Source organism: Mus pahari, chromosome 5, assembly GCF_900095145.1.
Source record: "Mus pahari chromosome 5, PAHARI_EIJ_v1.1, whole genome shotgun sequence".
Taxonomy (NCBI): Eukaryota; Metazoa; Chordata; class Mammalia; order Rodentia; family Muridae; genus Mus; species Mus pahari.
The window spans coordinates 107,283,069-107,307,261 of record NC_034594.1 but is presented as its reverse complement, the minus strand read 5'-3'; the positions used below and the strand labels follow the sequence as shown (position 1 = coordinate 107,307,261).

The window sequence follows — 24,193 nt, the reverse complement described above, 5'->3', positions numbered from 1 at the left end:
GTGTGTGTGGTGTGGTGTGTCTGGGGTATTGGGGAACATGTGTGTATGGGATATATGTATGGTATGTTTGCATCAAGTGTGGTGTATTCATGGCATTTGTAGTGTGGGGTCTGTTGTGGAGGATGGAAGAGTGTTTTGTGTGGTGTGTGCATGTGTTTATGAGTGTGGTATGTCTGTATGCTGTTAATGTGTGGTACATGTGTGGGGGTGTGGTATACATGTGTGAGTGTGTATGTGATGTGTGTGTGTTGTATTGTGTTTGTGGTGAGTGTAGTGTGTATGTGGGGGGGGGAGGGTAGAAAGTAAGACTTTGTGCTCTACCATCTAGCCACATCCCCAGTCCTATCAGATTCTTGAGTGGCAAGTTCCACTCAATTCAAAATAGGAGACAGGTCCTCCCTCAGCTGAGGTGCCCTCCCAGGACCCTGGCAAAGTTGGCCAGAGCCGTGGCTGGCTATGAGGTATGATTACTACTGTCCTCAGCAGGTCCCCAGAGATCAAGGCAGCTGTCTGCTCATTTCTCTACTTGCTGATCTTTCCACCCTTCTGTAGCTCTTCAAAGGTTACTTCTGCAATTGGAGAGACTGCTCAGTGTTTAAGAGCAATGACAGCTCTTCCAGAGGTTCTGAGTTCAATTCCCAGCAACCACATGGTGGCTTACATACAATCATCTGTAATGGGATTCGATGCCCTCTTCTTGTGTTTCCTGTAAACAGTTGTAAGTGTATTCATATAAATAAAATACGTATTTTTTTCTTAAAAAAGAAAGAAAAGGTTACTTTTGACTCACTTGGTGGGGGGGTGGGGGGGTGGATGAACTCTGAAGGAGGAGTCTTGCTATTTGAAACTAAAAGGAATCAGAAGAACAGGACAAGATAGCCAGGCTTGGCTACCCAAAAGTAGAAAAATGGTCCCAGAAAAGAGTACCCTATTGTTTTTACAGGGCACTAGAAGAGTGCTCAACATAGGACAGACTGGGCTACAGAGCTACACCCCAGCCCACCATAAGAGTTTTAATCGAGAAGGTGAGTCTAATTCATCCCTGCCTGAGCTGGGACAAGCAGAACATTAATGCTTGCCTTAGCTAGGAACCATTGTGAAATGGAAAACTAAGGCCATGCACAATAATCTCCCAGCTTCCTGCCTCTTCCCACACTATGCTATCCGCACTTGCATGGAGCCCAACTTTATTCCATCTGGTTTCCTACTGCCACAACTGGCTTCCTCCTGTGCCCCACCCACTTGATCCTCTGCAGGGTAACACTCCTTGGGTTTCATGAGCTCCCTCCCCTCTCCTCTAGCTGAGACCTTTTCTCAGCTGGGTTTCACACAGGCATAGAAACAATGCCTCTCCCAACTTAAAGCCAAAACCTACAGCCTGAGCTCCCTTGGCTTTAGGTTCTCAGCTCTTCCTTCCATTCTCAGCTCAGCTTCAAGAAAGAGTAGACAGCACCTAATGCTCCCTTTCATGCTCTCTCTGTTGGGCTCCCACTAAAGCTACTCCCCAAATACCTTGGCAGCCCAATTCAGAGGGATTCCTGTGTCTCATGTAGCCAGATGTCACTTGTTCTGGTCCACTTAGCCCTCTTGCTCTCTCTCTCTCTCTCTCTCTCTCTCTCTCTCTCTCTCTCTCTCCTCTGCTTCCAGTCCTGTGACATTATTTCTATTTATTTATTTATTTACTTACTTACTTATTTGTTATTGTATGTGTTTGGTGTGTGTGAATACACACATGTGGGCACACACACATATGCATGTGTGGCAGTCAGAAAACAACTTTTAGGGGTTGGTTCTCTCCTTCCACCTTTGTGTGAGTTCCAGGAATCACACTCAGGTCAGCAGGCTTGCAGAGCGAGCACTGTACTGGCTGAGCCATCAAACACTGGTGTGGACTCAAACTTCCATCTCAGCCTGCTGCTGGTGCCCCTGTCCTCCACTTATAGCCTCATTCACTCCTATTCCTGTCCACACCACTCTCAGGCTGATAATTCCAGATGTGCATTCCTTCTTCATTTCATGTGATCACCATACCTCAAAACCCAAAGAGCCAAACCCGAACCCCCAGCTCCATTCTTCTCTATTCCCATCCCGGACCCCACCCCACCCCAATGGCACTACAATCCCAGGGTTGACACCCCTCCAGTCATTCTGAAAGCCCTCCTTTTTCATCTGAAGTCCCATCACAAGCTGTGACTCTGTTTCCATCCCCAAGCTAATCCTTCCTCCTGTCCTAACTGCCACTGTCCTGGTTCAAGCCCTTTTCTTCTTTCTCCTGAGCTACTACTGACTGTTAGATTCCTAACAGTCCTGCCTGCTACAGTCTCTTCCTCTTTAAGGTTTGGGGGGTTCTTTCTAAAGTGTGGATTGGATCATTTCACTCCCTGCTTAGAACCCCTCAATGGCTCGTGCATCCCTGTGCATTTAACACCTCTTGACTTGATGCAGGCACGTGCTTGGGGCATAGCTTTCCCAATCCAGCTCCCTCCTGTGACTCGGACTTATCCTTTTGTGACTCTTCTCTGAGGTTACATTCAAGAGCTTTCTCCAAACCCCCAAACTGGACCCCACATCCCTTATACAAATCTTTTTGTTTTTTTGTTTTTGTTTTTTGTTTTTTTTTTTTTGAGACAGGGTTTCTCTGTGTAGTCCTGGCTCTCCTGGAACTCACTCTGTAGACCAGGCTGGCCTTGAACTCAGAAATTCGCCTGCCTCTGCCTCCCGAGTGCTGGGATTAAAGGTGTGTGCCACCACGCCAAGCTCCCCTTATACAAATCTTAAAAATGGTCTTAAAATACTGTATTCCGGAACTGGAGAGATGGTTCAGGGGCCGAAGGCACTGGCTGCTCTTCTCGAAGACCCGAGCTCAAATTCCAGCACCCACCCACATGGTGGCTCACAACTGTCTGTAACTCTAGTTCCGATGGCATCCAACATCCTTTTCTGGTCTCCAGGGCACTGGACACATGGTGCATAGGCATACATGCAAGCAAAACACTAATATACAAAATTTTAATTAAAATACTGTATCCAAAATTAAATTTAACTAGAAAAGCTAGTTTTAAAAATTGTGCCAGGCATAGTGGCACACATCTGTGATCCCAGGACTCAAGAGATACAGGCAGGAGGGTCAGGAGTTCAAAACCAGTCAGTTATATAATGCATTTGAGGCCAGCCTGAACTACATGAGACCCTGTCTCAAAACAAACTAAATAAACATGTAAAGATTTAAAAAATTACAAGTTACTCTCTCTAACCTCAACCTCCAAATTAACATTCTTCCGCAGGGAATGGCTGTGAATCAGAATATAAGGACAGACGTGTCTAGTAGTGAGGATTTTATAGACACGGTGACAGGTGACTGGAACATAGATGGAATCCTTGGATAGGGTCTTTCCAACACAGAATGGGGCTGGGGTAGGCACTGATAGGGCAGAGACGTGCACAGATGAACAAAGAGTTCATCTATACAAAGTGCCCTCTACAGCCCGGAGACAGCATCCTTGCCACCTCCAAGGGGAAGCAAGGCTCAGAGAGGAAAAGGGAAGGTCAGGTCATACTGAAACAGTGGGGACCAACTATTCCAGTAACTAGAGCCTCATGTCCCCTGAGTCTCCCTTGTCCAATGGAGTTTCTTCCCTACCAGCCTCTGCTGGGCAGACACACTGGAAATTGCTCTGGTCCACTGGTTGTAAAGGGTACTAGGAATTCTTTTAAAAAGCAAACAGAAGCCCTGTCTGTGTGGTGAGTAGCGGAAGACTTGCCCAGCGTATAGGAGGCTTTGCATTGGATCCCCAGCACTGGAAGGGAAAGGGCAAGGAGCAAGGTGCCAGTTAGGTCTCAGAAAAGAGAGAAAGTGCTGACAGCCAGGTTCCCCTCCCCGTCTTCACACACCAATCTGTGTTCTTTTTCTGCTTAAGCATTTCGAAGTACTGCTATCAATACTTCAGCTTGGATCTCCTAAGTAGCAGAGCAGTGTATGTAAATACAACGCTCTTAGCACACCCACAAAATGTCACACTCACAGGACAACATAGCCTCCTACACAGTCCAATAGTCCACATTCGGATGCCTGTAATTGTTATCTGGAAAGTGTTTCCAACATATAAAAACTCCTGGCCACTTGCCTGAAGTTCTGACTCAGCAGGGCGAGTCCCTGAACTGCACGTATTTCACTAGTGATCAAAGGGTACAGCTGGCTTGGCACCACAGGTGAGGGGTTCTTTGGAAGACAAGAACTGAATAAAACGACAACTTCCCCCAAAGATAGGGCAGTCAGATGGTGAAGGAAGAGAACGTGCCTGTGATCACGTCGATCCGTGCCAGGGTCCGAGTAGTACCAGGCAACACACTCAGGTCATACAGAGGCCCACAAATGACTAGGGACAGGCAGACGGGCAATGCAGCCAGGACAGAACCACACAATGGTTCAGAGTCAGAGAGCAGGGAGAAAGCAGGCCCTCCCTCCTGTGAGCCTGTGCCAGAGAGGGAGGCCCTAGGCACTGCACAGCCAGCAGGCACAGGAGCTTCCAGCCACTCCACTGTAGTTCGGAGCTGCTCAAGAGTCAGAGGACCTAAGGGTTCTGGGTGGTTTCCTCTCCAAATTCCACAGCACAGAACTGACCCCAGTAGTGCTGATAATCGTCAACTATAAGGGACTTTCAGGTAACTGGCATGTAATTCCAGGAAGCGTTCGGTCTGGCAAAGGTGGTAAACATGTAAATAATTCAACCCCTCCTTGGGGCATGGAGCAGGGAGGCACCTCATATCCTGAGCTACCTCACAGGGCAAGAACACGGAGAACTCTCAAAGGAGATGGTAAAAATTTGGAGGGGCTTGGGGTCACACAGCCTCGAGCACCCCCACTTTTAGTAGCTTTTACTCAGGGAAGAGAACTACACTGTCTTAGGAAGTACCTCCCTTAGGAGACACGTCATCCAGGGGTCAGAGGACATAGATTTTTGTTGTTTGCTCAATTGGTTTGGTTTGGTTTGGTTTGGTTTGGTTTGGTTTTGAGACAGGGCCCAGGCTGGCCTTTAACTTACTACGTAGTCAAGACTGGTTTTGAACACTTGATCCATCAAATGTTGAGCTTACAGGTAAGGCCCAGCACATGTGGCTCGCCATAAAGATTTAATCCCTTTGGTCCATTTTTCCCTCCAAGGAAGACCTCTGGCTCTACCCATCCCCAATACCCACACAGAATCACACTGGCTTTACAGTTAGGAGCCCAGGTCCCACACCTCATACCACACACCTTCTGCCCTGCTCTTCCTGTTCCTCTCTAACTCCAGCAAGAATAGGGAACATCATTAAATCCCTGGGTCTCCTGCCAGGAACCCAACAACTCCCACAGCAAGACCGAAAAGGTTCAATCTCTGCTTCTTTTGTATTTAAGCCTAGTTTTTGACACACGCTATCTGAGAAAATTCATTTGTGAGATCAAGCTTCAGGCAAGTCTATAGGACATATTCTTAATTAATGGTTGATGGGGGGAGGGCCCAGCTTGATGTGGGTGACGACCAAACCTGAGCAGGTGGTCCTGGGTTCTATAAGACAGGCTGAGCAAGCCCTGGAGAGCAAGCCGGTAAGCAGCACCCTCCATGGCCTCTGCATCAGCTCCTGCCTCCAGGCTCCTACCCTGATTTTTTTTTCAGTGATGGACTGCTATCTGGAAGTGGAAGCAGGACCAACCTTTTCCTCCCTAAGTTGCTTTTGGTCATAATGTTTCGTCATAGCGATGATAACCCTAACTTAGATATGTCCACACCCCATGGCATGCACCAATGTCATTCTCTTCCCTGGCCTATATTCTCTCTCTGTAGTGTTCATTCAACCCTTACTATGAGGTTGCCCATCATTTCCCTTTCAAGTGGTTCTTTTAGCCAAATTAAAGCAGCCTCCTTTGGCTCATTGGTCCCATGGCGCCTGCTTTCTGCTCCCTCCCTTCCCTCTCCAAAGCCCCCAAAACAAGCTTAGTCTCCTTCAGGCCAGCCTCAGGTTCCTCTAAGGAGTGCAGGGCCTTCCCATGAGGACCACGCTTACCAAACATGGCCTCCAGCAGAGGGGACTGTTGGGTCCCATCCATGCAACTCACACCACCCCATCCCTACTTCCCCAAACCACCAAGCTATTTCCATACAGTGGCAGTGGGGAGCCCTTGTCTCATAGGTACTGTGCGACACAGAGGCTGTGCTCTGGAGGCGGACAGAGGACAGGTACTGGGGGAACAGGACACAGGGGCTCTTCTTTATGCTCTGCCTCGATACCAGCCATCTCCCTTCTCAGCATCAACCCTGTCTGCTTCATGCAAACTGAGGCCTCCTATAAAAACCTAGACCACCGCCCACCACCTCCAGCCTATGTTCAGGTTCCCAGCTCACACACTATGGAACCCAGTTTTCTAGGATTCTTTCCTGGGTCTTTTCAACAGGTTATAGCTGTTCCTCTCCAGCCAGGGCAGAGGATAGACAGACACCCTGCTGGACTGGACTGGAGGCTTCCCCAGAGGGACGAACAAGAGGCAGACAGAGTACAGCATCCATCACACTGTGGTAATGGTGGTTTCCAAGTCCCCATGGCTGTGCAAAGCCATTAGAGCTGGCTCAGAGCAAGGAGAGAGCATTGAAGATGTCAAATTAGATCCATCCCCTGGTGGGGTGGGAACGAATGTTGGGACAATTGCACAGACCTAGGGTGAGCCAGAGGACACACAGCAGTGTCTATGGGACCTTCTTTGGAAGGTGGACTTCCTCTTCTTACTCATCGGATTGTAACAGTTTCTTGAGGGTGTTCTTGTAACAACTTTCTTAGTTAATCTCCCTTCTACATAGAATCTTCTTGTCTGTGACAGGAGAGGAGAGTAAGGCTCCCACTGAGCTGCTGCAGGGTGGGAAAGGAGCCATAGACCTGATGAGGAGATGACTCTGCTCCTGTGCAAGCAAATACCCAGACTCTGGGACTAGGAGCCTCTTGGAGTGAGACTCGGAATGATCAGGTACATAGAGTAAAGAAAGCCAGTAGGCGGACTGGAGAGATGGCTCAGCGGTTAAGAGCACTGACTGTTCTTCCAGAGGTCCTGAGTTCAATTCCATCCATAATGAGATCTGATGACCTCTTCCGGTGTGTCTGAAGACAGGTACAGTATACTTGCAAATAATAATAAATAAGTCTTTGGGCTGGAGCAAGCAGGGCCGGAGCTAACGGGGTGGAGTTCAAGTCCCACCAACCACATGGTGGCTCACAACCATCTATCTGTACAGCTACAGTGTACCCATATACATAAAATAAATAAGTAAATCTTTTTTCTTTTTTTTTTAAAGAAAGCCAGTAGACATCCCCCAGTAGTAGTCCTATCTGTATGAAGGGCAGGGGTGACTGCCTGTAAGTCTGAAGTGGGCAGTGGTGAGCTGTGTGGGCGGTGGGCTGCCAGCAGCTGTCTGCCACTGGCTTGGCCCTGTAAGTTAAGCAGAAAAAGGCTGTGGGGTTAAGCCATCATCCCTGAGAACCAAAAGAGGGATTAAACAGCCTGGATGCCATGCCAGAAGCCAGCTTCTTTCTCTCCTGGGTAGGAAACGTTATCCCACGTGTCCCCAGGCCCTGCTCACTGTCCTCCCTGGACAACATTTCCAAATCAGCACTGTAGCCATGTGCTTACACAGTGGCGTATATCCAGTCCATGTGAAGACATTCTTCACATCAGTCCCTGGTAGACGGCACTCATTCCAAGCAACCTGAGCTGTAAGAATCACATAAACTTTCCTGAAACTTCTTTCATCCCCCACACACCTTTCTTGCCCTACACAAATTCTTTGCATCTCCTCCTACCCCACGCTCACCCCACACCCTCCCCCATGACACTCTATACTCATCCTGCCTCACAATCCCTACACCCCCACCTCTCAATCACTCTGCATCCCCCCACTCCTCCAACACCCCCACTTTCAGAATCTACAGCTACACACACATACCCATCTCCCTTCCTCCCCCATCAGCCTCCTAAGAGGAAGAGAGAGAGAGAGAGATGGCTCAGACTCTGAGGCTACATTCTTGGTGTCACTGGCAAAGACATCTGAGAAAAGTAGGTTGACTCTGGAAAAAAAGAAAAAAGATAAATAGCCACCCCAGATTCAGGGGCAGCAGGCATGGCCCTTCCCATGCAGTTTCATGCTTCTCTGCACCCCAGCTCTGGCCTATAGGTGGAGCACCCAGGGAAACAGACTTCCAGGAAAGTACAGACCCCAGAGGATTCCAGGACCTCTTGTGAGTGCCAGAAATGGCTAGTTACTTATTTCCTGGTCCAGGAAGGCCAGAGGAAACCACAGCATCAACACAGACAAGGAGAACAACAGGCGTGAGAAAAGAAGGTCAACCGGCTTGCATCTGTCACTTAGAAGAAAAAAAAGTCTCCATTAAACCCGAATACCACAAATACCCTCAGATACTAATTCACACAGGGGTGTCAGAGGCCAAGTGACCCCCTCCAGGGAAATCTGCATTTAAAGGGCTGAGGAAGGAGAGCGCCCAGCCCACTTGGCCCTGGAAACCTTGGTGGGAGAAATGATCACCCATCAGAGACTGATGGTGGGTTAGCAAGTCTCTGTGCTCTCCGCTCCTGAGCCCACAATCTCTTGCTCTCTCTAGGATGACCTAGGACTGTACTGCTTGTCATGTAGTCTCTTGGAGTCACTGACCCCTTCAACCCCAGCCTCATCCAGGTGGCCACCAGATCTTCCCCAAGGGCTGTGCAGCAGTCTCCCAGCTCTAAGTCAATAACCAGAGAGTTGAGCAAGAACTCAACTACATCCATTCCAATAGGGGAAAAGCCCCCATTAGGAGTACAAGGCCTAAGAGATGAGGCAGTCTCTCCTGGAGATCCTCAGGGCCCCTAACCTTTGAGCCACGTGTCAATGACAGGTTAGTTCCTATTTAACCCTTTCATCTGTAGGTACACAAGGGCAGGGCCTGCCCAAGCCCTGATTCCCATCTACACCTGAATCAGACTTCAAAGGCTGGGCACTGTTACCCCACTTTACACACACACTTACTTTCTCCATCTCTTTCTAGTCCTACTTACCACTCAAAGGCCTTAGACCCTCTCCCAGCTCCTTCTTCTAGTCTTCCTGCTCTCAATCTCCTTATGCTCTGTAGGTATATATGCCATGCATGCTTGCTCGGTGAGCCCTGGCGACCACTGAACAGAATCCCCACCTTGAAGGTGTTCGAGAGACTGTCTCAAGTCTCTGCAGTAAATTTCAAAGAAGACAGGGATGGGCGTGGGAGGGAGGTGTCAGGCAGTTTGGTGCTACTTCTTCTGTAGAAGGCTTGACACCTTCTTCCCATCTGCCATCCCCCAATTTGCATAAGAAGGTCCCCAGGGAGAAAGAGCCTAAATCTACACTCAGTAAAAGGGCCACTCAGCCGAAGGGGGTCCACTTGGCTCAGCAGAGCATACTCATATAAGAACCTGCTTAATGGGACCCTCATCCAGGGTCTCCAGAGAAGCAGCAGGCACAGGACTTTCTCAGCGCGGATCCGCTGAGCTAATATAGCTTGCAGCTTGGGCGCATGTACCCAGGGTGTGACTGAAGGCCAGGCACACAGGAGCAAGGAAATCGACAGAGCCAGGGAAATACCTCCACGACATACAAGTGCCCATGTGTTTTGTCAGCAGCTGGGGGAGGGGTCCAGAGGCTGTGGAAGAAAGAAGGAAACTGGCCTTTTACTCCTCTGGGATTTTATGCTAGGTGTTGTCTTATTGATCCCTACAAAGTCCTTAAATGTGGATATTTTTATACTTATTTTACGGGTGAGGAAACTATAAAACAGGAAAGGGATTAAACAACCTGCCCAAGGTCACACAACCAGGAAACGATAGGATCAAGAATTCAAATGAAACTCGTGTGAACCCAAAATTCACCATCCTCCCCTCTTCTCCAACCGACAGGGGAAGCCCAGGCTCACAAGGAAACCCAGATTCATTGCATTGGACCAAATGCTCACACTGATGTGGCAGTCCTTCTGGAACACACACACACACAGACACACACACACACACCACGCTCTCCCTTTACCCACCCTAGAATACTTCACTTGGCCAGGTCACTCAAAAAAGGGCCTAACCAGGCATGTGGGCACACACCTGCAAACCTCAGCACTGGAGAAGGAGAGGCAGGAGGATGAGGAGTTTGAGGCCAGCCTGCACTCTATGTAAGACCATCTCTCAAAACCCAACCAACCAGCCAAAAAGAACAAGCACCCTATGTTCAACTTTTAGATCCCTTACCACAAAGCAAATAACCCAGTGCTGGGCATGACGGTACAGGCCTGCAGCACTTAGGAGCTCAGGGCAAGAGGGTCAGGTCACGAGTTCTGGGCCAGCCTCAGTCACATAGTGAGTTCAAGGTGTCTGGTATATGAGACCCTGTCATAAACAAACAAACTAGCTAGCTAGCTAACTAACTAACTAAAGAAAACAGGGGACTGGAGAGGTGGTCTCTTCTAGCACCCACAGCTAACACCTGCTTGTAACTCTAGCTTGGGGGGCTCCAGCGCCTCCTTCTGGCCTCCACTGGGATCTGTGCATATGTGCACATATATACAAATGCAGAAACAGATCATTATTTTAATTAAAAAAAAATTGTCTCTCCCCTTATTTATCAGGTACTCAAGGGTTTCCATTTAGAGTCCTAGCCCTGTTCTTTCATGTCCCCCTAAGCCCTGACATTTGCCAGGCAGTGGTGGCGCACGCCTTTAATCCCAGCACTTGGGAGGCAGAGGCAGGCAGATTTCTGAGTTTGAGGCCAGCCTGGTGAGAGTGAGTTCCAGGACATCCAGGGCTACACAGAGAGACCCTGTCTCTAGAAAAAGAAAAAAAGGAAAAGGGGGGGGGGGAAAGGCCCTGACATTTACTAAGCATTTTCTAGGCCTCTAGGTTTTCTCACATGCTGCTACTCAGTGGTTCCTCCACTCCTCCAGCACCCACTCTCCTTCTACGAAGGAGCCCGAGCTCAGTCCCCCTGCTATTGGTCTCTTTGAAGCATCTCCAAAATCTTTATATTTCCTTACACACTCATATGTGGTACCACACTAGTGGTTAAAATAAAGCAACTTTTACTCATACAGGGATTTACAGCTAGAAAGCATTTTCATGGATACCAGCCCACTAATGCATTTTTTGTTTGTGTGAAACAGGGTTTTACACTATAGCCCAGGCTAGCCTGGAAATCCCTCTGTATCTCCAACTATCCTTGAATGTGAGGTAATCCTCCTGCTTCAGTCTCCCAAGCACTATGATGGTGTTAAAGACATAAACCAGGGCTGGAGAGATGGCTCAGCAGATAGCAGCATTGGCTGCTCTTACAGAGGACCCAGGTTCAATTCCCAGCTCGTATGTGATGGCCTGTAACCATCTAACTCTAGTTCCAAGAAATCTGATGCCTTCATCTGACCTCCATAGGCACCTGGCACACATGTAGTACACTTACACACAGAAAGAAAGAAAGAAAGAAAGAAAGAAAGAAAGAAAGAAAGAAAGAAAGAAAGAAAGGAAGGAAGGAAGGAAGGAAGGAAGGAAGGAAGGAAGGAAGGAAGGAAGGAAGGAAGGAAGAAAGAAAGAAAGGCAGCAGGCAGCATACCTGACTTCTCCTCACTTGAGTATGTTAATCTTGCTAAGTCTGGTCTTTTTCCTGTAAAAGGGAAACCGTTTCATTTCCAGTCTCCTCAGCCATTTCCTCTGAGGTTGTGGAACAGGGAGAGGGCCCCAAGATGATGGTGTGAACGTTACAAATGGAAAGACTTGGGTGGCATCATTTAGCATAAGCTCCCACTTTTCTGTGGACTTGAACCTTTGCCCGAGGGCATTGTTTGTTTGTTTGTTTGTTTGTTTGTTTTCCTTTCTTTGTGGGTTCAAAGTATAGTTGCTAAGAATCCTCGGGCAGGTGTGGTGGCACACGCCTTGAATCCCAGCACTCTGGAGGCAGAAGGTGGATCAAGGCCAGGCTGGGTTACATAGTAAGTTTGAGGTCAGCCGGGGCTAGTGAATCCCTGTCTCAAACAAAGAAGAAGAAAAAAAAGTAGCCTGTGGGGAGAGCAACTCTTAGTGTCTCTGACTGGGGATGAGAAGCCCCAGGAAAGGGAATGCTTCTGCATTGTTTGGAAGAAGGTATAGTGTGTGTGTGTGTGTGTGTGTGTGTGTGTGTGTGTGTGTGTGTGTGTGTGCGCGGGCGCGCGCGCGCGCGCGCGTGCACGCACTCAGACAAGAATGGGGTGGGGTGGGGGTGCTACAGGTACTGTGAGGTGATGTATTTCCAAAGAGGCAAGTGAGTGATGACTTCTCATTGAAATTTGATACTATGTGAGGCATCCTCTAGGGGGTTCTCAGGATAGAGGAACAGCGACTAGAGTTCTAAGTCTGCTTAACCAGGGTGAGTAAATGCTATTCCCTAGGTTCTGAGGGGAATTTCCCAACAAGGAAGTCAGCGACAGGGTTGGCTGAAGCGCAAGCTGAAGGAGCAGAAGAGCAGGTTCTGTTCTGAGCCCTGGTGCTGCTAGCAAAGTGGTGACCCTGAAGCCATTTCTCCAGGAGGTCATCTTCAAGGAGGTCAGTCTCAGCTCTGACACTCTGTATGATCACGAGAGATAAGAATCATCCCCTCGCCTGGTGTTTAATCCCAGCACTCGGGGGGGGGGGGTGGGGGGGGAGGCAGAGGCAGGCGGATTTCTGAGTATGAGGTCAGTCTGGTCTACAGAGTGAGTTCCAGGACAGCCAGGGCTACACAGAGAAACCCTGTCTCGAAAAAAAAAACAAAAAACAAAACAAAACAAAACAAACACCCAAAGAATCATCCCCTCACATTTATTTTACAAAACCAGACACCAGGGGCTCAATTAGGGGTGGGGGTCCCTTGCAGTGCTGTCCTGAGGCCTGTCTGGACAGAGATCTCTCAGGTAAAAGCTGATGATTCTCTAGTGCTGGGCAACGGAAGCAGAAACAGCAGGATCTCCAGGAGGGGCTTTGGTTTACTCCTGGGCAAAGAGACACAGTCTTAAACAAGCTGAGAGGCAAGGACAGATACCTCCACATGCATGCCATGATATATGTACACCCATACCCCCACACGCATGAACGAACACACGCACACCAAATGAATCCAATACAAATAACACTAAAATTTTGGTTCTCAACCTAGAATCACGACCCCTTCGGTGATCCTTTCACGAGGGCAGAATATCAGATATCCTGCATATCAAATATTTATATTACAGTTCCTAATAGTAACAAACTTACAGTTACGAAGTAGTAATAAAATAATCTGATGGTTGGTGTTGCTAGAACATGAGGAACTAAAACAATGAAGCTGTCCTCATTTTTCCAGAGCCTCCTAAGCCCAAATCTACTACCAGAGTTGCCCAGACAACAAAATGCCTTGATCTGGTTATCCTGACAGGGAAAGCAAGTGACATGGGAGGCCAGGACTTCTCACATTCGCTCTTCCACTTCCTAAAGACAGGGGATTAAGGGACGCTCAGCAGTGCCAGGCTGGGTGTGTGAAGCATCTTCCCGGGCCTGTCTTTGAGAAGTTTCTCATCTAAGGTGGGATCCAGTCTGGTGCCATCTTTTGGGGATTTAGGGAATCTATAACAGCTATATTCTGTATCTCGGCTGCCTGCCTGTTCTCTATCTCTGGTAGTGATGCTGAGCTATGAGCATAGGGTCTGCAGGGAGCTTGCCTGCTTCAAAGCCCACCTCTGTCATGTATTCACTGGTTGACACCAGGATGTGTTAGCTATTATGTTTTTTTGCCAGGTCAGCATTGCCCTATCTGCAGGCAGTAGGCAGCCTTTGGACAGTCTTTCTCCCAATCCCCTACAACTACTAAATAGTCTTTCTCTCCCAGTTCCCATCTGTCAGCTCTATTTAAAGAGGAACACACAAGGAATAGTATTTACATTATCACACCATGCTTCCCTCACTCAAAGAAGGAAAGGTTCTGGGATGTTCCCTACCCCAGCTACACCCCTGACTGGTCTTCCTCTCTTAGCATGGATGCTCTAGCTAATATTTGTGAAATGCTTTGCAGTTTTCTGATCATCTTTGCACACATAATTGCATTTGGGTAATGTATTTAAAACAATCCCTCCCATTTTACAGATATGAAAATGAAATTCACGGTCACTGGTCTGAAACGTAAGTCTCGCCCGGACTCACTCAAAACCGCGCCTCACATTCATTTTGCTACTGCTCCACATTGTGGGGACTAAGTGTACATCCTGGAGGTGACTGAAGTTTGTGATTAGCTACACCATCCCCAAAGAAACAGAGATGCCTCCATTTTTCTCTGCAGTGCTCCCTACAGCGCACACAACACCTGTAAAATACGGGGGCAGGACACTGCAAAGAGACCTACGGGTCTGCAAGGCATGCAGCTTCTGTAGGAGCACAATTAGGTCATGGCAAAAAAAAAAAAAAAAAAAAAAGATATACTCCAGACCAACAGGCAAATCCAAAGGAGCACCCCAGAAAAAAATGAAAATGCATAGAGCCCAAAATAAACTGTCCTTCCCTTACCCAGTGTTCCAGTGGAAAGGAAAATGGATAGGCTGCCCTCTGGCCAGGCCTGGGAGCTTGATCAGATTCAGACATACACACCCATGCACTCAGAAGTAAGCTCTGAGCTACACGAGCCAAACCTTGGGCTTAACAAAAGCCAAAGGAGAAGCAGCCAGTCTGGGCCCAGGGCTCTTGTTCAAAGCCACCGTCTCCTCAGACACTGCAGGCTGTCAGGCAGGGTTATAAAATGTGCCTCAACTGAATTTTTCCATGGACACAGCCCCCGAGTGGGACTGCCAGGCTCTGAAGGAGCGTCAGGTTCGCTGACTGGGTTCCAGGAGCTGCAGCTGGAAAGAGGGAGAATATTTGTGGGTCAGGGTTGCCATGTCTCTCTTTCCAAGGCCTAGTGGGAGCAAACTGAGTAAGTTTTCATTCAGGGTTGGTTTGGGGCTGGAATTCGGTGCACATTGCTTACATCTGCTTGGCCACGTCCCAGACGAGCAGGTAGTTTAGAGAAAGCAGGGGCTGTATCAGCCCACTACTGTAGCCCAGGTAGCTAGCTGCCAGCTAAGGAATCAAAAAGGCCTGCTAGGGTCCATCAGTCCAGACTGCAGAACTCTCTGACCAAGTTGAATAAAAACACCAGGGCAACCAGAGACAATAAATAGGACTTTCACCCTAAATATGACTGGTGGGCTGGGATAAGGAAACCACAAAGATACCTAAAGGGAAGTGAGATGTAGGGCCAGGTTAGCCTTGAAGGAGTAAGAGCCATGGCAGAGTCCAGACACTTCAACCTCTGCACAACAAGGGTGTATGCACTATCCTCATACATTTGGTAACCTCTTTCCACACCCCAGAAGCCTGCCAAACCCCTGGACTCCTCACCCCACCCACCCCAGCTTGGCAGCTTTGCTGGAGCGTTCAGCTTCTATCATCGCACCAAAGCTGCAGCTGTATAAAACTGAAAAATGAGGGGCAAGTACTGCCCAGGAGAGGAGCACTTTCCCTGAGGGCCTGGGACTCGGGCCTGAAGGTCCTAGTCCCTCCTGCAAGCTTTCGGTCTTTTGCTTCTGCAGTATCCTTATAAGGCCAACCCTACCCTCCGCCTGGCCGAAAATGTATACAGTCCCGAGGTTGGACGCTGACTTTTCACCCCGGCTGCACAGGGAGGCACCACTCCCACCACCCCCACTCCAGGACAGGTTTTGCTCTTAAACAAACTAATAAACAAATCGACTCCAAAGCGGTCCCCTGGTCCCAGCTCGCCTTGCAGCTGCACCCGGGAAGTGTGTTCCGGAGGAGGCGGTTGCTAGCCCGCCGAGGCCGCGAGTCCCGGGCGAGCCGTGGGGCGGGGGCGAGCAACCTGCCGTGCTCGGAGGACCCAGTTGGGCTCTCGGCCCTGCCATTGTTGGCCCCGGCGCTGGCGCTTCGGGGCGGGAGCCCTGCCCACGTCGCCCGGACTAAGAGGGAGCTCCGCAGCCCCGGGGTCGTCCTCCCCGCCGCATGCTCTTCTTACCTGCGCTGGCCGCGGGTTCTGCCGCGACACCCTGACTGTCGTGGCTGGGTGTCTAGGGCTCCGCCGACCCGGCTCGCTCGGAAGCTCCAGGCGGCTCCAGCCCCCGCGTGATGTCCAGTGTCGCCTGCTCCCTTCGCCCGCACCGCGCGGGCACTGGGATCCCCGCGGCAGGAGACACACGGGCAAGCAACGGGCGTGGGGGGCCGGTCCCGGGCCCGGTGCTGTCTGCCGAGAGCGTGCACGAGCTCGCAGTCAGGCAGCCCCGGGTGAGACAATAGCGCGAACGGCGAGCGAGCGGGGAGAAGCCATCTCCCGGACAGCCGGCGCACTGCACGGCGCGCGAGGCTCACCGGCTCCAGCCAGGACCGCGGCCCAGGCCGCCGGCAACAGCCGCAACGCCGAATCGCCTAGTCGCGGGAGCCAGAGGGCGGGGCGGCGGGAACAGGGGCCCCCTCCCTCCCCTCTTCCTCTCCCCCCTTCCCCTCCCCCTCCCCGCTCCCGCCTCCGCACCGTGTGCGGCGTCCTGAGCAGACCCCGGGGGCCAGCAGTCCCACTTCCCGCTAGCAGATTGTCGTCGTTTTCCAGGCTGGAACCCCTTCCTCTGGGTCAGGTGAAACAAGCCAGATCACCTTATTGGAAGCGACTCGGGCTGAGCGTTCAGTTATCGGTTCGAAATTTTCCTCTCATAATTATGCATGATAGGGATGCTCTAAAGAACTACCACCTTCATGGGGGAGGTGCAGGTGGGGAGGCTGTGTTGGCACTTTTCTCTCGCGTTTGCTCAAGGGTGGTCTTCCAACCTGAGTGGGGAGGAGAAGTAGAGAAGCCTCCAACCCTATTAAGGTAGGAAGCAAACTTTGAAACTGTGTAATTTTCTCCAGGCACCTCCCTTAAAGCACCTGTGTCAAGCATTTTCCTAACGGCTCTACCCAGTACTGGCCAGCTCCGCTTGCATAATCACTAGGGGCTCGGATCTCCAAGTACACTTTCTTCAACCAGGAACTTGCTCTTTGCTATTTTCCTTTCTTGCCAGTCACTTTGGGATTCAGCCTTCCTCCTCAGTACCCCTTAGGTGTCTCAGCTCTGATGCCCTCTGCTCTCCAGCTAAGGCTCCTATGGAAACATCTGTTAAGTATCCCTTGCCTTGCCACAAGGAAATATTTAAAATCCTACCATTTCAGCCTGTCAAAGTCAGAAAGGTCTTTATAAAACATATGGGGCCTTTGATCCCGCCCCCTTATTTGCATGAACTCTGTAAGAAACCCGAGCAGTTTTCCAGGAGACAAGGGCTAAAGCCTTCCTAGGTTGGTAGAGGTAGAAACTGGGGAGAGCTCACAAAGAGGAGAGCTGTCTAGTAGAATGAGAATTTGAAGCCAGGCGTGGTGGCACACGCCTTTAATCCCAGCACTTGGGAGGCAGAGGCAGGCAGATTTCTGAGTTCGAGGCCAGCCTGGTCTACAGAGTGAGTTCCAGGACAGCGAGGACTAAAGCAGTACAAAAGGGGAGTCCACAAGCCAGGTCTGGGGGTGCAGACCCTCAATCCAGCACCTGGGAGGCAGAAGCACCCCAACCGGTGTGGTGTGTAACTCTGGGAGAGCTGCTGCTTTCTCCTGGCCTCTGCAGGCATCCATATGCATGTGCACACCATCCCACAAGCATATACAGAATAATAAACTCAGTCTTAACCCCCCGCCCCCCCAAAAAAGGCGAGTTCACCATTCTAAAGTATTTGAGGGAGAATAGTGTTTTGTTTTCGTTGAGGATGAAATGGAACGGATGGATACAAGCCTTGTGGGCATCGCTAGTGACTGAAGAGGAAAAGAAGCCTGTGAGAGCTAAATCAGGTTTTGGTGGCTCGATGAGTGAAAAACTTGTTCTAGAAGCTTAAAAACTAGAGGAGAAACACAAAGGAACATGAAGGGTCAAGGATGGTGGTGTTGTTTGGCACAGGTTTCCCCATGTAGCTCAGACTGCCATTTGATCTTGCAATGTAGTCCAGGCTGGCTTCAAATTCATGATTGTACCGCCCCTGTCCCCTAAGTGCTGAGCCAACACCCTTGGCTTGGTCTTCTTTTTTTTTTTTAATTTTTATTTTATTTATTTATTTATTTATTTATTTTTGGTTTTTCGAGACAGGGTTTCTCTGTATAGCCCTGGCTGTCCTGGAACTCACTTTGTAGACGAGGCTGGCCTCGAACTCAGAATTCTGCCTGCCTCTGCCTCCTGATTTCTTTTAAGACAAGAAAGAAACTTGTTCACATGCTGAGAGTTAAGACCAGGGAGCAAAGGGAAGAAAATGCAAACTGTCCCAAAGAGGAGGGAGATGGCCCAAGAGTTTGGTACAAAGTTGCTTGGAGAGACTCACAGGCAGATGGATTTGGAGAGCAGTAAGTCTTGAGGCTATACCCTGAAGAAAAAAATAGTTGCTACTTGATCTTTAAGAGTTCTGCTGAGACAAAAAGAGTAAAAATATTATAGAAAGCTGGTTGTGGTGGCACATGCCTTTCATCCCAGCACTTGAGAGACAGAGGCAGGCAGATCTCTGTGAGTTTGAAGCCAGCCTGGACTACAGAGCAAATTCTAGGACAGCCAGGGCTACATAGAGAAACCCTGCCTTGAAAAACAAAACAAAACAAACAAGAGATAGAATTGAAGATATAAAGAAAGTGGTTAAGTTTGAAATGACCATAGAAAGCAATGAGGGAGTACATAGCTCAGTTTACACAAGACCCTGGCTTAACCCCACCCCAGCACCAAGAGGGATGGAGGCCCGCAGCTGCTTACAGCTAGCACAGAGGCCACAGCTAGTGCTGGGTATTTTTGGACGATGATGCAGATACTATTTGAATGTTTTCATCTGTGGCACTTAGACACCCGGATGTATAACACTGAGTCAGAGTTGCCGGTCTTCAGGACAGGTTCAGCAGAAGGATAAAGAAAAGGGCTTTTGGGCTGGAGAGATGGAGTTCAATTCCCAGCAACCACATGGTGGCTCACAACCATCTGTAATGGGATCTGATGCCCTCTTCTGGGGTGTCTGAAGAGAGAGACAGTGTATTCACATAAAATCAATCAATCAATCAATCAATCAATCAATCTTACAGAGAAATCCTGTCTTGAAAAACCAGAAGGAAGAGGAGTAGGAGGAGGAGAGGAAGAATAAGAATAAGAATAAGAATTATTATTTAAAAAGTTTAAAATCCTTTTCTTAGATTTAGGGACCTTGTGCTAATGCTAAGAACTGCCTCCTCCTCCTCCTCCTCCTCCTCCTTCTTCTTCTTCTTCTTCTTCTTCTTCTTCTTCTTCTTCTTCTTCTTCTTCATCATCATCATCATCATCATCATCATTATTTTGAGATTGAATCTTTCACTATGTAATCCTGTTAGTAAACCAGGCATTTTTTGGGTAGAGATCCTGGAAGGGGATTAGTTGGCATGTGTCATCATAAACAACCCTTACTGTAGTTTTGAAACTTCTGTATATTCATGAAGCCTACAACAGTGCCCTGGTGCCTGGCGTGGTGGCACACGCCTTTAATCCCAGCACTCGGGAGGCAGAGGCAGGCAGATTTCTGAGTTTGAGGCCAGTCTGGTCTACAGAGTGAGTTCCAGGTCAGCCAGGGCTACACAGAGAAACCCTGTCTCGAAAAAAAAAAAAAAAAAGAAAGAAAGAAAGAAAAAGAAAGAAAGAAAGAAAAGAAAAAGAAGAAGAAGACAAACAAACAAACAAACAAAAAACGAAAACAACAACAACAACCAAAAAACCCAACAGTGCCCTGGCATATAGTATGTGCTCAAAAAAAAAAAAAACTAAAATAAAATTAAATGATCAGATGACTTCCAATAACTTCAAATTTAAACTTCTGAAGAAAGTCTATGAGAGCTTTTGTAATTGGCTCTCGCTTGTCACTCTAGCCTCAGAGGACAGACCTTGTCTCATTCACTTCTGTCCCCCAGACCCACACATGCCACACAGTATTCAGTCCAGGCAGGCAGAACTTCCAGCTGAAGAAATGACCATTTCCTATCCCCCTCACCGCCACACACACACACACACACACACACACACACACACACGGTATTTAAAAAGGCAAACGCAGGTGTGATCAAAGGTTTGGAGATTAGAAGCTTATCTTGGATTATCCAGCAAGGCCCAGTCTAATCACGCCTGCCCTTAAAACTGATGGTCCTTCCCAGCTGATGTCAGAGGGCCCGGGATGCTGGAAGGAAGGGAAGAAGAATGAATGTGGATGGCTTTCGGGTTGTGGCTGGCCATCCCCTGGAGGTGAGGAAAAGACCAGAAACAGAAGAAACACAGCCCTGTGACACCCAGGCTTCAGTCCAGAGACTTGGGTGGACCTCTAACCTACTGAACTGTAAGGTCAGACTTTTGTTTTGAAGTAGGGGGTTTTGTTTTTTAGACAGACTCTGATGTAGCTCTGCTAGCTTCGGACTTGCTCTATAGCTGAGGGTGGCCTTGAACTCCAGATCCTCCCAAGTGCTGAGATTACACCTATTGCACACCATACTCGGCTCCCTAGCAGTTGGCTTGGCAGTACTGGGTACTGGACATATTATGTCATGCATGAGAGGCAACAATCTACCATTGAACTATAGCCCTAGTCCTAGCTCTGTGTGCTTTGTAGTTCACTTAACTGAGGGGTAAAGGGGATTTGTTATGGCGGCAATAATAAATATTATATTTAATAATATTTAACTGGTTCCCAGGGAATCTTATTTACAGCGCCTCCATACATACTTTTAATTGTTTGTTTGTTTGTTTGTTTGTTTGAGACAGGGTCCCTCAGTGACAAGGAACTTGGCTTGAAACTAGCTGGCCAGTGACCTCTGGAGCATCTCTACCGTCCTCCCATTTTGCAGTCTCCAGGATTACAAGGGCACCACAATGCTGGACATTTTTATCGTAGATTCTGAGGATCTGAGCTTAGGTTCTCAAGCTATCAAAGCCAAGTCCTTTATGAACTCAGCTATTTCTTGGATTCTCTTGTCTCCTATTCTCTCTCTCTCTCTCTCTCTCTCTCTCTCTCTCTCTCTCTCTCTCTCTCTCGGCAATTTTGTTGTTTTTGTTGGAAGAGAGGATTGTTCAAACAGTCCTTCCCCCACTGGCCCTTGAGTGCAGTGATTACAGCCTGCACCGCTACACTTGGCTCCATTGAAGACTTCTTGAAATGTCTTTTTATGATATTTTATGTGTCTGAGTGTTTTGGTTGCATGTTTGTTTGTGTATAGAATGCATTCTCGTTGCCTGTAGAGGCCAGAGGAGGTTGATAGATTTCCTAGATCTGTAATTTCAGATGGTTGTAAGTCACTTTGTGGGTGCTGAGAATCAAACCCGGGTCCTCTGGAAGAGCAGTCAATATTCTGAACTGTGGTGCCATCTTTTTGACCCCTTAGCCTTTTTTAAGGCATGCAACTTTTTCGTTTGTTGTAAATGGCTTCAGGGCTAAACCCGAAACAGTGGGTTTAGAAGGCTAGAGTACTATTATTAGCAACTCAGGAGAGGCTAGAGTGCCACACCTGTAATCACAGCCTTAGGAGGCAGAGGCAGGGGGATTGCTGTACCTTTGAGGTCAGTAGATCAGCTGGGGAGTTAATTCCAGACCAGCCTTCTCATTACATCATTATTCCTGACAGCCACATACCCGTCCTAAGGGGCCCATTAATAAATGAACATGTAAAGAAAGCTTGACTGTTACTTATCTAATGCAGAATACTCTAGTGCAGAATGAAGGAAACTGCCTATCAGTGATGGCGCACACCTTTAATCCTGGCACTTGGTGGGCAGAGGCAGGTGGATCTCTGAGTTCAGACCAGCCCGGTCTACAGAGTGAGTTCTAGGACAGCCAGAGCTACACCAAGAAACGAAAGAAAGAAAGAAAGAAAGAAAGAAAGAAAGAAAGAAAGAAAGAAAGAAAGAAAGAAAGAAAGTCTCATTTGTATCTGCACTAATGACCAGGGGGAAATCACACTCCATGGGTTAAGTCGGATGAAGAGATACAGACAGTATATAATTTCACTTATGTGGAATTCAGACAGACTGACAGAAGCAGTTGGGGGCTGAGGTTGTGCTGGTAAGGAAGTGACAGGTTACTGAGGAAAGAAACTTTCAGCTTTGAATTTGGGGGAATCTGATGTACAGCATAGTGATTGTAGTTAATGGTGATATATTGATTCCACATTCTAACTCCCACATACACCACTAAAAGAACTGGTGGGAACTGGGCACACACATTAATTCTGGCAAAGTGTGAGGCGTGTAGGAGGAATATAAATTTGATGCCAGCCGGTGCTACACAATGAGACCCTGTCTTTTTTTGGTTTTGGTTTTTTCGAGACAGGGTTTGTCCTGCAACTCACTCTGTAGAGCAGGCTGGCCTCGAACTCAGAAATCCGCCTTCCTCTGCCAAGTGCTGGGATTAAAGGCGTGCACCACCACGCCCAGTGTCTTTTTCTAAAGATATATGTATTTGTGTTTGTGACTGCTTTGTCTTGTAAGACAGAAGAAGGCATTAGATCTCATTGTGGATGGTTATAAGCCACCGTGTGGTTGCTGGGAATCGAACCTCTAGAAGAGCAGCCAGTGCTTTTGTCTGCTGAGCCATCTCTCCAGGCCCTAGTGAACCCTGTCTTTAAAATAATAATAATAATAAAATAAAAATAGCAGCAGCCTGAAAATAATTAGTGGGTTAAATTAAGCCTGTGACACCTAGATAAGGCCCAGCTGGGTCTGGCATCACATACTGGAAATCTCAGAACGCCAGGGAGGAGGAAGGGGGATGACAGGTTTAAGGCTAGACTGGGATACATAGACATCTCAAAACTCATAATAAACAAGGACTAGACAGAAAGAGGGATGGCTCAGTCATTGAGCACTTGCTGCTCTTTCAGAGGAGTTGGTTCACTTCCTGGACCCACATCAGGTAGCCCCAGAAACTCCACTTCCAGAGGTTCAGCATCCTCTTCTGGCCGCCACAGGCGTGCTCATCACACAGGGACAAGACACAGGCACGTATACACACAAATTCAAAAATAAAATAAATAAAACAACAACAACAACAGCAGCAGCAGCAGCAACAGCAGAGAACTAGACACTCCATGTGCAGAATTTGTGGGTTTAGCCTGCCCTCTAGTGGACACATTAAATCCAGTAGTCATGCATAGACCACCTTCAAGATGCACGCAAGATGCTTGGTTCTAGGTGAGGCAAGGTGTGAGATGACACCAGTGATGGTGTTTCCACACAACATACACGTAAAGCAGAGACATTTCATGCTGCCTCAGATGGCCCCTGCCATGTTAATTTCCCCCTCCCCCTCTTTCTCCTCCTCCTTCTTCTCCTCCTCCTCTTCTTCCTCTTCTTCCGAGACAGGGTTTCTCTGTGTAGCCCTGGCTGTCTTGGTACTAGCTCTGTAGACCATGCTGGCCTCCAACTCAGAGATCCACCTGCTTCTGCCTCCTGAGTGCTGGAATCAAAGACATGCTCCACCACTGGCAGGCCAAACGTCTCATAAAAGTAAAGTTGTCCTCCTTAGCCTGCCCCAGGCCTGGCCACTGTCTCGCCATTTCCCTTCACTTCTGTCAGTGAGTGCGGCACATGCTCTCCAAGTTCCTTTCAGATTTGCTGTGTTCCTCCTTGCCATCCTGCTCAGTGAGCAGTTTACTGGTTGGCCAATCTCATTTAATCAGTTTAACTTGAAACGCCTGGCTTTGTCATCCAGCTGTGACAAGGCCTTTGGGGAAGGAAGCCATGAACATCTCTTTACTCCTGTTTTTCTCAGGCATCCTGAACGAGCACGGTTTCCTTCCTGTAAAATGTGGTGTGCAAGGTGTAGTATTCTACAGTTTTAATCCCAGCCCTCAGGGGGCAGAAGCAGGCAGATTTCTGTGAGTTTGAGGCTAGTCATAATCTACATAGCAGAAAGATTCCAGGCCACCCAGGGCTACAAAAATCCAGGAGTGTGATTCATCCCACACCTGGAGCATAGAGACAGAATAAACCAAGTGTTAGCACCTGGCCGAACCATGTGACTCTGGACCTATGTTGCCAGGACAACGATCCTCAACCCCACAACACACCTGGCTCAGTCCCCACCCTCAGTGGTGTGA

The 24,193-nt window shown here is 48.5% G+C and overlaps 1 protein-coding gene across 1 annotated transcript in view; it reads right to left on the bottom strand.

Annotated features, from left to right (window-relative positions):
* Positions 1–16,449, bottom strand: part of Pik3c2b (phosphatidylinositol-4-phosphate 3-kinase catalytic subunit type 2 beta) — a 63,013-nt gene extending 46,564 nt beyond the window's left edge. The window contains exon 1 of the mRNA XM_021198665.2: positions 16,068–16,449. The gene's annotated coding sequence lies outside the window, so the exon portion shown is untranslated. The remainder of the gene's footprint in view (positions 1–16,067) is intronic.
* Between the last annotated feature and the right edge of the window lie 7,744 nt (positions 16,450–24,193).